At 48.2% G+C, this 11,419-nt stretch overlaps 1 non-coding gene across 1 annotated transcript; it reads right to left on the bottom strand.

The window, feature by feature from the left end:
• Positions 1–10,284: 10,284 nt before the first annotated feature.
• On the bottom strand, positions 10,285–10,356 carry TRNAS-GGA (transfer RNA serine (anticodon GGA)). The gene has a single exon. It is a non-coding gene; the product is annotated as a tRNA-Ser (tRNA).
• Positions 10,357–11,419: the final 1,063 nt, after the last annotated feature.

Raw genomic sequence — 11,419 nt, 5'->3', positions numbered from 1 at the left:
AAGGCACAGTTTGGAAAAATCAAGAAAGAGTGCTGATTCAGGGGCACAAGAGATGACAAAACAGAAATACGGCAGCCAGGGTAGAAAAGAGACGGCATCAGGGTCTCTTGCAACCAGAGAGAAGGCCTTAGGTATAATTAGAGGGTTTCCCTTGACATCCGAAAGGTATAATTTTCTTATTAAAAATATTCACTGTCAATGATGTATTATAATGAAATTTCACTACCTACTTGAAAATATAATTACCTTTTTAGTCAATGATAATGAGTCATATACCTTGTATATCAGTGAATGAGGGCACAGGCAGGAAGCAGAACCTCAATTATTTGAAGGTATTCAGTTCAGTAGCTCAGTCATGTCCAACTCTTTGTGACCCCATGGACTATAGCACGCCAGGCCTCCCTGTCCATCACCAACTCCTGGAGTCCACCCAAACCCATGTCCACTGAGTCGGTGATGCCATCCAATCATCTCATCCTCTGTCGTCCCCTTCTCCTCCCGCCCTTAATCTTTCCCAGCATCAGGGTCTTTTCCAATGAGTCAGCTCTTCGGATCAGGTGGCCAAAATATTGGAGTTTCAACTTCAGCATCAGTCTTTCCAATGAATATTCAGGACTGATCTCCTTTAGGATGGACTGGTTGGATCTCCTTGCAGTCCAAGGGACTCTCAAGTCTTCTCCAGCATCACCTTTCAAAAGCACCGATTCTTCAGGCTTCAGTTTTCTTTATCGTCCAGCTCTCACACTAGAGGTGCAGATTTTCTTCCAAAACTCCCCACTGTCACATTTACACAGGGAGTTGAATGGAAAGTGTTGTTAACTGGATATGATGTTTATCAGGTAGCTGAAGGGTATCTTTTATCTTTTAAAGTTTGTTTGGCTGCACTGGGTCTTAGCTGTGGCATGTGGGATCTAATTCCCCAAACAGGGATCAAACCCCAGCCCCTGCATGGGGAGCTCAAGGTCTTAGCCCCTGGACCACTAGGGAATTCCCTGAAGGGTATCTTGTATCAACAGGTAGAAACTTCCAAAAGCAGCTACCATGTTTGTGGGGGAGGGGGAGGGGGGAAGATTGGAATTATTAAAATTTTAAATTATTACAATTATTAAAATTTTTAAGCTCAGACTTCTGAGAGGGGCACCTGCTGTCAGGACTGGCCTCTCAGGGCTCAGGGGAGACACCCTGTGTCAGGCACGTCTCAGCGTTTCCCACGAAGACATGAAACTGAGCCCACGCTCTTCATTGACAAGACCGCGTTTTCCAGACTGCTTTGCGGCACCTTTGCTGTTCTCCCACACTCTCGCTTTCTTTTATCTTTAGTATGAAAATAGTTGTATTTTAACTTCATTCTTGAATAACATCTTTACTGGATACAATATTCTAGGTTGGGAGTTATTTTTTCTTTCTTAGAGCACTAAAGACATGATTCCTTTGCCCTTGGCTTTCATTATTTTTAAAAATCAATTAATTTTTATTTCTGACTGTGCTGCGTCCTCATTGCTTTGCGTGGGCTTCTGTAGCTCCAGGGATCAGCGACTAACTTTTCTGGCAGTGTGAGAGCCCCTCGTTGCGGTGGCTTCTCCTGGCGCAGAACACGGGTTCTAGGCCTGCAGGTCTCAGGAGCTGCGGCACGCAGGCTCTGTGGTTGCAGCTCACGGGCTCAGCTGCTGCACAGCGTGTGGGATCCTCCTGGGTCAGGGCTCAAGCCCATGTCCCCTGCACTGGCTGGCAGACCCTTGTCCGCTGGGCCGCCAGGGAGGTCCCTGGCTTTCATTACTTCTGTCGAGAAGTTAGACGTCTATCCAAGTGTCACTCCTTTTTTTGTCTGTATCTTTTAATCAATTGTTAATTATTGCATGTGTCGTCGGCTGCACTGGTCTTTATTGCTGCACGTGGGCTTTCTCTGGTTGCAGGGAGCGGGGCTACTCTCTCTTGCTGCAGGCGTCTCATTGCAGTGGCGTCTCTTGCTACAGGGCGCAGGCTCCAGAGCATGCACGCTTCAGTAACTGAGGCTTGCAGGCACTAGAGAAGGTGCTCAGTACTTGCAGCTCACGGGCTTGGTTGCCCCGCAGCATGTGGGATCCTCCCGGACCAGGAATCTAACCCAGGTCCCCTGTGTGGCTGGTGGATTCCTAACCACTGAACCACCAGGGAAGGGCTCCTCCTTTTAAAGTGAACTTACTTTGCCCTCCAGCTGCTTTTATGATTTTCCTTTTTATTTTCTGCAGTTTTACTATAACGTGCCTAAGCTGTGGCTTCTTAAAATATTTATAAATTTTTGGGGGGAGCTGTGTTACGCAGCTTGCAAGGTCTTAGAGCCCTGACCAGGAATTGAACCCAGGATCCTGCTAGTGGAAGCACAGAGTCCTAACCACTGGGAACCATGAAGGAACTCCTGGTTTCATTTCTAATTCATTTTGTTTGGAGTTCTTTGGAATTTCTGAACACGTAGATTGGTGTCTTTGCCCACTTTTGGAAACATCTCAAATGCCATCTCCTTCCATGTGGATTCTCCCTCTTTTCTCGTGCAGCTCTAACCATGCACAGGTCAGACACCTCACTGTGATGGGCCCCCTCCTCTCTGCCCGCCTCTCTTTTCCTGACTTCGCTCTGGATCATTTCTTCTGAACCGTCTTCCAAGTTACTGAATTGCTCTTTCATTCTTGCTAATCTTCTGTTAAACTTATTTTCTGTGGGTTCTTAATTTTTGGCTATTGTAGTAAAGTTCTAGAATTTCTATTTGGCTCTTGTTCAGATCTGCTGTGTCATCCTTTGATAGTTTCCAATCTTCTGTTGACATTTCATTCTCACATCTGTCTTCCTGAGTACAGTGAGTGCCACTATCTAAAGACTACTTTATTGGCTCCAAAATCATTGAGGATGCTGACTGCAGCCATGAGATTAAAAGACGCTTGCTCCTTGGAAGAAAAGCTATGACAAACCCAGACTAAAAAGCAGAGACATCACTTTGCTGACAAAGGCCCGTCTAGTCAAGGCTATGGTTTTTCCAGTGGTCATGTGTGGATGTGAGAGTTGGACCATAAAGAAGGCTAAGTGCTGAAGAGATGATGCTTTCAAACTGTGTTGTTGGAGAAGACTCATGAGAGTCCCTTGGACTGCAAGGAGATCCAACCAGTCAATCCTAAAGGAAATCAGTCCTGAATATTCATTGGAAGGACTGATGCTGAAGCTGAAGCTCCAATACATGGCCCACATGATGCAAGGAGAACAGGGAATTGGTGCCATTACCTTGTAATCACATTTAAATAAACTGTAAAAATATTGAATCACTATGCTGCACACCTGAGACTAATATAATATTGGCAATCAGCTATACTTCAATAAATCGTTACGAAATAAAGGGGGAAGAAAGAAAACAAACTTACGGTTACCGAAGAGGAAAGGAGGAGGGATAAATCAGGAGTTTGGGGTTGATGTATTCACACTCAGTTCAGTTCAGTTAGTTCAGTTGCATCTAACTCTTTGAGACCCCATGGACTGCAGCACGCCAGCTTCCCTTGTCCTTTACCATCTTCTGGAACTTGCTCAAACTCATGTACATTGAGTTGGTGACACCATCCAACCATCTCATCCTCTGTTGTCCCCTTCTCCTCCTGCTTTCAATCTTTCCCAGCGTCAGGTCTTTCCCAATGAACTGGCTCTTCTCATCAGGTGGCTGATGCTGTAAAGAACAACATTGCATAGGAACCTGGAACGTTAGGTCCATGAATCAAGATAAATTGGAAGTGGTCAAACAAGAGATGGCAAGAGTGAACATTTTAGGAAAGAGCGAACTAAAATGGATGGGAATGGGAGAATTTAACTCAGATGGCCATTATATCTGCTACTGTGGGCAAGAATCCCTTCGAAGAAATGGAGTAGCCCTCATGGTCAACAAAAGAGTCCAAAATTCAGTAGTTGGGTGCAATCTCACCAATGGCAGAAGGATCTCAGTTCGTTTCCAAGACAAAACTGTTCAATATCACAGTAATCCAAGTCTATGCCCCAACCACTAATGCCGAAGAAGCTGAAGCTGAACGGTTCTATGAAGACTACAAGACCTTCTAGAACTAACACCAAAAAAGATGTCCTTTTCATCACAGGGGACTGGAATGCAAAAGCAGGAAGTCAAGAGATGTGCACACGACCATATATAAAACAGATGAACAGCGAGGTCCTACTGTGTAGCACAGGGGGCTACACTCAATACTGTATAATAACCTCGATGGGAAAGAGTCTGAAAAAGAATATAGATGTGTATGTACATAAAACTAAGTCGCTGGGCCACACACCTGGAACCACCACCACATTGTAAATCAATTCTACTTCAAAAAAAAACCTAAGGCAAACCCAAAGGGCCATCTAGTCAGAGTTGTGTGTTCATCATCAAAATGAGGGAAGAGAGGCGGTGGAGGGGGCAGGCTCAGCACGTGGCCCTTCCTCATCACTCCTGCGCATGTTCCTGGTCCTAGAGTCCATTTGCGGGCAGCGACAGGGCCATTGGAGGATTTTTATTTAACTGGTGTTTGTCTGGTAGAACCTCTTCCCTTATAACCTGCCTACACCATTCTATCTTAAGTTGCGGGTAGCTTGTAGATGTGTCTCTAAGACATGACTGTTACGAGCAGCAACTCTAACGTGACAGTGGAGTTCAGTGGGTGCCGATGCAACACACGTGACAAGCACAGCACGCAGGGTAAGGGAGGGAGGGATGAGCTTCCTACGTCCCCCTGGAACGGTGAGACTCCAATTCTGCTAGACGGATAAGTCGAGTGTGTATATAGTAATCCCTGCACAAATTGGGTTTCGTTAAAAAACCAACAGTCAGATCAAAATGAAATACTGAAAAATACTCCAATAATCCAAGAGAAGACAGGAAATGCGGGAGACGAGGTGGCGACAAATAGAGAACACGTATTAAGACAGTTGCTCTAAATTCAGTTTATCAACAATTAGAATGAGGGCAAATGACCTAAGAATCCAATGAAGACAGAAACGGTCAGCCTGGATACAGGCAACAAGAGCTCTCCGCAGCCATCTACAGACCCCGCCGCGATATGAAGACACAGACAATGCAAATGAAAAGATAGAAAAGACACTGAGCAAACACCAACTTAAAAACCTGAGGCTGCAGAGTAAACCTCAGAGCCAAGAAGATTACGTGATGACAAGATAGCCGTCACCAGGACGCGGCAGGCCTGAACGCGCGGGCTTCTGCCCGCAGAGCTGCAGGTCCCAGGGGCCCACGAATAGGCTCGAGAGGGGTGGCGGCCCCACCGCCGCGAGCGGGGCTCCACCCGCCAGTCTCCCCCAGCCACGGCCCGCACGGCTGCGTGGGGCCGGAGCGGCCGGAGCCATGCCACCTTCCCACATCCTGGAGCTGCGGGCCCAAGATCCCGGGGCTGGCAGGGCTGGCCCCAGCCAGAGTCCTCTCCAAGGCGGATGGAGTCACCTTCCTGCTGCGTCCCCATGTGACCTTCCTCTGTGCTTGTGGGGGAGAGAGGCAGAGAGTGAGACAGAGACACAGAAAGACAGGGACAGAAAGAGAGACAGAGACACAGAGACAGACAGAGACATGGAGAGACAGAGTCAGAGAGACAGAGACAGAGAGAGACAGAGACAGAGAGACAGACAGAGACACAGAAAGACAGGGACAGAAAGAGAGACAGAGACACAGAGACAGACAGAGACACGGAGAGACAGAGTCAGAGAGACAGAGACAGAGAGAGACAGAGACAGAGAGACAGACAGAGACACAGAGACACAGAGAGAGACAGAGACACGGAGGGACAGAGACACGGAGAGACAGACACACAGACAGAGACAAAGAGTGAGACAGAGAGACAAGAAAGACAGAGACACAGAGACAGAGACAGAGAGAGACAGAGACAGAGAGAGACAGAGACAGAAAGAGACAGAGACACAGAGACAGACAGAGACATGGAGAGACAGAGACACAGAAAGACAGGGACAGAAAGAGAGACAGAGACAGAGACACGGAGAGACAGACACACAGAAAGACAGGGACAGAAAGAGAGACAGAGACACAGAGACAGACAGAGACACAGAGGGACAGAGACACAGAGAGAGACAGAGAGACAGAGACAGAGACACAGAGAGACAGAGACAGAGAGTGAGACAGAGACACAGAAAGACAGTGACAGAAAGAGAGACAGAGACACAGAGACAGAGACATGGAGAGACAGAGTCAGAGAGACAGAGACACAGAGAGACAGAGACAGAGAGAGACAGAGACAAAGAGTGAGACAGAGAGACAGAGACAGACAGAGACATGGAGAGACAGACACACAGACAGAGACAAAGAGTGAGACAGAGAGACAGAGACAGACAGAGACACAGAGAGACAGACACACAGAAAGACAGGGACAGAAAGAGAGACAGAGACACAGAGACAGACAGAGACACGGAGAGACAGAGACACAGACAGAGACAAAGAGTGAGACAGAGAGACAGAGACAGACAGAGACACAGAGAGACAGACACACAGAAAGACAGGGACAGAAAGAGAGACAGAGACACAGAGAGAGACAGAGAGTGAGACAGAGACACAGAGAGATGGGGACAGAAAGAGAGACAGAGACAGACAGAGACACAGAGAGACAGAGACAGAGAATGAGACAGAGAAAGAGGGAGACAGGGACAGAAAGAGAGACAGAGACACAGAGAGAGACAGAGACACGGAGAGACAGAGAGTGAGACAGAGACACAGAGAGACAGGGACAGAAAGAGAGACAGAGACACAGAGACATGGAGAGACAGAGTGAGAGAGACAGAGACACAGAGAGACAGAGACACAGAGACACAGAGACAGAGAGTGAGACAGAGGAAGAGGAAGACAGGGACAGAGACCCAGAGACAGAGACACAGAGACTGACAGAGACATGGAGAGACAGAGTGAGACAGAGAAATGGAGATACAGAGACAGAGACACAGAAAGAGAGACAGAGAGTGAGACAGAGACACGGAGAGACAGAGACACGGGAGACAGAGACAGACAATGACAGAGACAGAGAGACACAGAGAGAGAGAGACAGAGAGAGACCTGACATCTCCCCCTCAAAACAGTTGGCAGAAAATTAACAAGGTTATATAAGAACCCACCCGGGCCATGAACCAGCTGGATGTAATCGACACTTATTGAACACACCAAACAAGGCCAAGACATGCATTCTCTTTAAGCACCAATGGAACATTCACCACCATAGACATTTCTTTGGTCATGAAACACACTTTGTTGCTGTCGTGTCCAACTCTCTGCGGCGCCATGGACTGCAGCACACCAGGCCTCTCTCTCCCTCACCATCTCTTGCATTTTGCCCAAGTCCGTGTCCTTTGCATCAGTGATGCCGTCCAGCCATCTCATCCTCTGATGCCCTCTTCTTCTGCCTTCAGAACACACTTTAATAAGCTTAAAAAAAAATCCTCAAAGGAATTAATGAAGAAATCAATAATCGACAAACATCTGGAAAATTCCCTGAGTATGTGGAAATGAAACAACATGCCTCTGGATCGTCTACATGCCAGGGAAGATATTTCAGCAAAACTGGAAATTATTTGAACCGAGTGAAAATAAAGATGCAGTATATCAAAACTAAAGAGTGTTTAGAGGAACATTGATAGAAATAACTGCTTGTATTAGAAGCATTTAACCAGAAGGAATAAAAGAAGTATTAAAGACAGAAGAAAATTAGAAATTAACAATGTGAGCTTCCACCAAGAAATCAGAAAATGAAGACCAAGTTAAACTGGAAGCGAGCAGAAGGAAAGACATAACAAAGATAAGAGGAATCAATGAAATTGGAAGCAGAAAGGCAGTTCAGAAAAGTATCATTGAAGCTAAAAGCTGGTTCTCTGAAAATATCAATAAGACTGACAAACCTTTAACCAAACGGATGAGAGAGGGAGACAGGGGACACAAAGTAAGTGGAGAGCAGGCGCCTGGCAACCCCACAGATGTTAAGGCGTCGTATGGACCACTGAGAGCTGCTCCAGTGCGTACGCTTGGCAAGTCAGAGGCAACAGACCAATTACTTGAAACAGATGACCAAAACTCATCCAAGAAGAAATAAACAGCTCAAAGAATCCTTCTTGTAGTAAAATAATTGAATTCGTATTGAAAAACCTAAAAATGAAAATTCCAGATACAGACGGTTCCATTAGTGAATTTTACAAATATTTAAAGAAGAAACAACCAACTCTACACAATCGCCCCCAGAAGACAGAAGACCAATTCTTCCTGTCTGACGTTCCGAGGCCAGCATCGCCCTGACAGCTAAAACTAGGCAAGTGACAGCCGAAAAAGGAAACTGCATGGAATACATGTCGTAAACCGAGATGCCAAAGTGCCCGGCAGTAGATCAGAAGGCCAGACGAAACGAGATGTAAGAGTGACGATGAGCTGCGACTAAGGGGGGTTAGGGCTGGACAAACACTCGAAACTCAGCCGGTATAATCTACCATATTTAGCAGATAAAGAAGGAAAACCATGTGATCATTTCAGATGATGCAAAAAAAAGATAAAATGTAAGATCCATCCATGACAAAAGTCTCAGCAGACTAGGAACAGAAGGGAGTTCCCTGAACCTGATGAACAACGTCTGCTTAAAAATGTGCACCTAACACCACACTCGGTGCCTAAACACTGAACACTTTCTTCCCAAAATCTGGGTTAAGGGAAGTGCGTCTGCTCTCACCACCCCGTCCAACATCGTGCTGGAAACCCCAGTGCCAAGAAGATAAAGGCACAAAGACTGTCAGATTGGAAAAGAAGGAAGAAAGCCATATCTGTTGGTTCAGTTCCGTTCAGTTCAGTTCAGTTCAGTTGCTCAGTTGTGTCCGACTCTGTGCAACCCCATGAATCGCAGCACGCCAGGCCTCCCTGTCCATCACCAACTCCTGGAGTTCACTCAGACTCACATCCATCAAGTCAGTGATGCCATCCAGCCATCTCATCCTCTGTCGTCCCCTTCTCCTCCTGCCCCCAATCCCTCCCAGCATCAGAGTCTTTTCCAATGAGTCAGCTCTTCGCATCAGGTGGCCAAAGTACTGGAGTTTCAGCTTCAGCATCAGTCATTCCAATGAACACCCAGGACTGATTTCCTTTAGAATGGACTGGTTGGCTCTCCTTGCAGTCCAAGGGACTCTCAAGAGTCTTCCCCAACACCACAGTTCAAAAGCATCAATTCTTCGGTGCTCAGAAATGGCAACCCACTCCAGTGTTCTTGCCTAAAGAACTTCATGGACAGAGGAATCTGGCGGGCCACAGACCACGGGGTTGCAGAGCCGGACCCAACTAGGCGACCTAGCAGCCAGCACACACGTTTAACGAAGCGCGACAGGGCTTGCAGGCTGAAAGAGACAATCAGCTGATGAAAGAAATCAAAGAAGGCACAAAGTGTGTGTGGCCTGGAAGACTCGGTAAGGCAAAGGGGCAGTTCTCCCCAAATCGATCTATGTATTTCACGCAATTCCAATAAAAATCTCAGCAAATGTTTCCAGATAAAGTGTTAGTCATTCAGTCGTGTCCAGCTCTTCACGCCCCCACGGACTGTAGACCACCGGGCTCCTCTGTCCGTGGAATTGTTCAGGCAAGGATCCTGGAGTGGGTGCCGGCACCCTCCTCCAGAGGAGTCCCTCACCCAACAAGGGGACGGCGTCTCTTGCATCTCCTGCTTTGGCAGGCAGATTATTTACCACTGCGCCGCCCGGGAAGCAGGTATCGAACAGACAAGCAGACAACCCTGTTGATAAAGGTGAAAGGCTTTATCAGACGCTTCACTAAGGAATTTTAGATGGCATGCTGCTGCTGCTGCCAAGCCGCTTCAGTCGTGTCTGACTCTGTGCGACCCCATAGATGGCCTCCCACCAGGCTCCCCCGTCCCTGGGATTCTCCAGGCAAGAACACTGGAGTGGGTTGCCATTTCCTTCTCCAATGCATGAAAGTGAAAAGTGAAAGTGAAGTCGCTCAGTCATGTCCGACTCTGCGACCCCATGGACTGCAGCCTACCAGGCTCCTCCCTTCACGGGATTTTCCAAGCAAGAGTACTGGAGTGGGGTGCCATTGCCTTCTCCGTTTAAATGGCAAATAAGCACATAAAAAGATGTTCAACATTGTTAGTGAGGGTGGTAGTGGTGGTGTGAAGTCTCTCAGTCGTGTCCGACTCTTTGCGACCCCATGGACTGCAGCCTACCAGGCTCCTCCCTCCGTGGGATTCTCCAGGCAAGAGTACTGGAGTGGGGTGCCATTTCCTTCTCCAGGGGATCTTCCCGACCCAGGGATTGAACCTGGGTCTCCCGCGTTCCAGGCAGACGCTTTACCCTCTGAGCCAGCAGGGAAGCCCTGTGAGTCGTGAGGGAAGTGCGAATGGAAACCACGGCGTTTGTCTGTGCGCTTCTGCGCGCATCATAAAAAATAAAAAATAAAATCACAACGTGACGCTGCTCTGCATTTATTAGAACAGCACAAGAGGAAACAGGAAAGGACGGACCACCGCAGCACCCCCAGGCTGCGCTGCCGACGAGGACGCAGAGCGACCGGGCGGACCGCGCTGCTGGCGCAGGCGCGCACGGCACAGCCGCCCTGGCAGAGCGCGCTTGCAACGCTGTCTTTTAAAGGTCAACATTCTTTTGCCATATGATTCGGCTATGTCATCCCTAGACATTCACCCTGGAGAAACGAAAACCTGGTTCACAGTGGACTCTATACCTGACTCTTTTTAGTAATTTTACCCACAATCAGAATCTGGAAACGGCTTCAGGTCTCTCAACAGGGGAGCGGATGTCTGCGGATGGAGTGCCAGGGGGCAGTCAGAAGGAGCAGACCGAACCCCGTGACAGCGCGGGCGACTCCAAACACACGCTGCTGAGTGAAGACGGCGGTCTCGGAAGGTAGACTCCCATGGCCTTCCCGGAAACACCAAACCGATGCGGAAACAGATGACTGGTTGCCAGGGGTTTGGGCTGGAGGAAGGGTTTGACTACAAAAGGGAAGCTCAAAGGAAGTTTTCGGGTGATGGCGCGGTCTCGTTTCCGCATCAAGGTGACCACCACTGGCTTTTCTCTGCCCTGTGCCCCCGCGCAGGGAATCACAGCTGACCTCGCTGTCAGCTCAGACACCCACACGGAAAGCTGGACCTGGCCCAGCGCCACGTCTCTCTCCTGCCCCTTCGAGGCCCTTTGAGTCCTCTTGGCATTTTCCCTGCAGGGAGATGTCAGCAAATCAAAGCTTACGTTTTCATTTCCTTGAAGCTGGTGAGAATTCAGGTGTGTGTCTGTGGGACGTGACCGGGCCCCACCCTGTGAGGAGCAGGTGCCTCCTGGGACTTCAAAGGTCCCAGAGGAAAGGGGCTGCAAACAGGTGAGTCAGCCCATTGTTCACTATCTCAAAATCAATGGAGTC

Source organism: Capricornis sumatraensis, chromosome 18, assembly GCF_032405125.1.
Source record: "Capricornis sumatraensis isolate serow.1 chromosome 18, serow.2, whole genome shotgun sequence".
NCBI classification, from domain to species: domain Eukaryota; kingdom Metazoa; phylum Chordata; class Mammalia; order Artiodactyla; family Bovidae; genus Capricornis; species Capricornis sumatraensis.
Note: the sequence above shows the minus strand (reverse complement) of the source record. Positions and strands in the feature narration are given on the sequence as shown.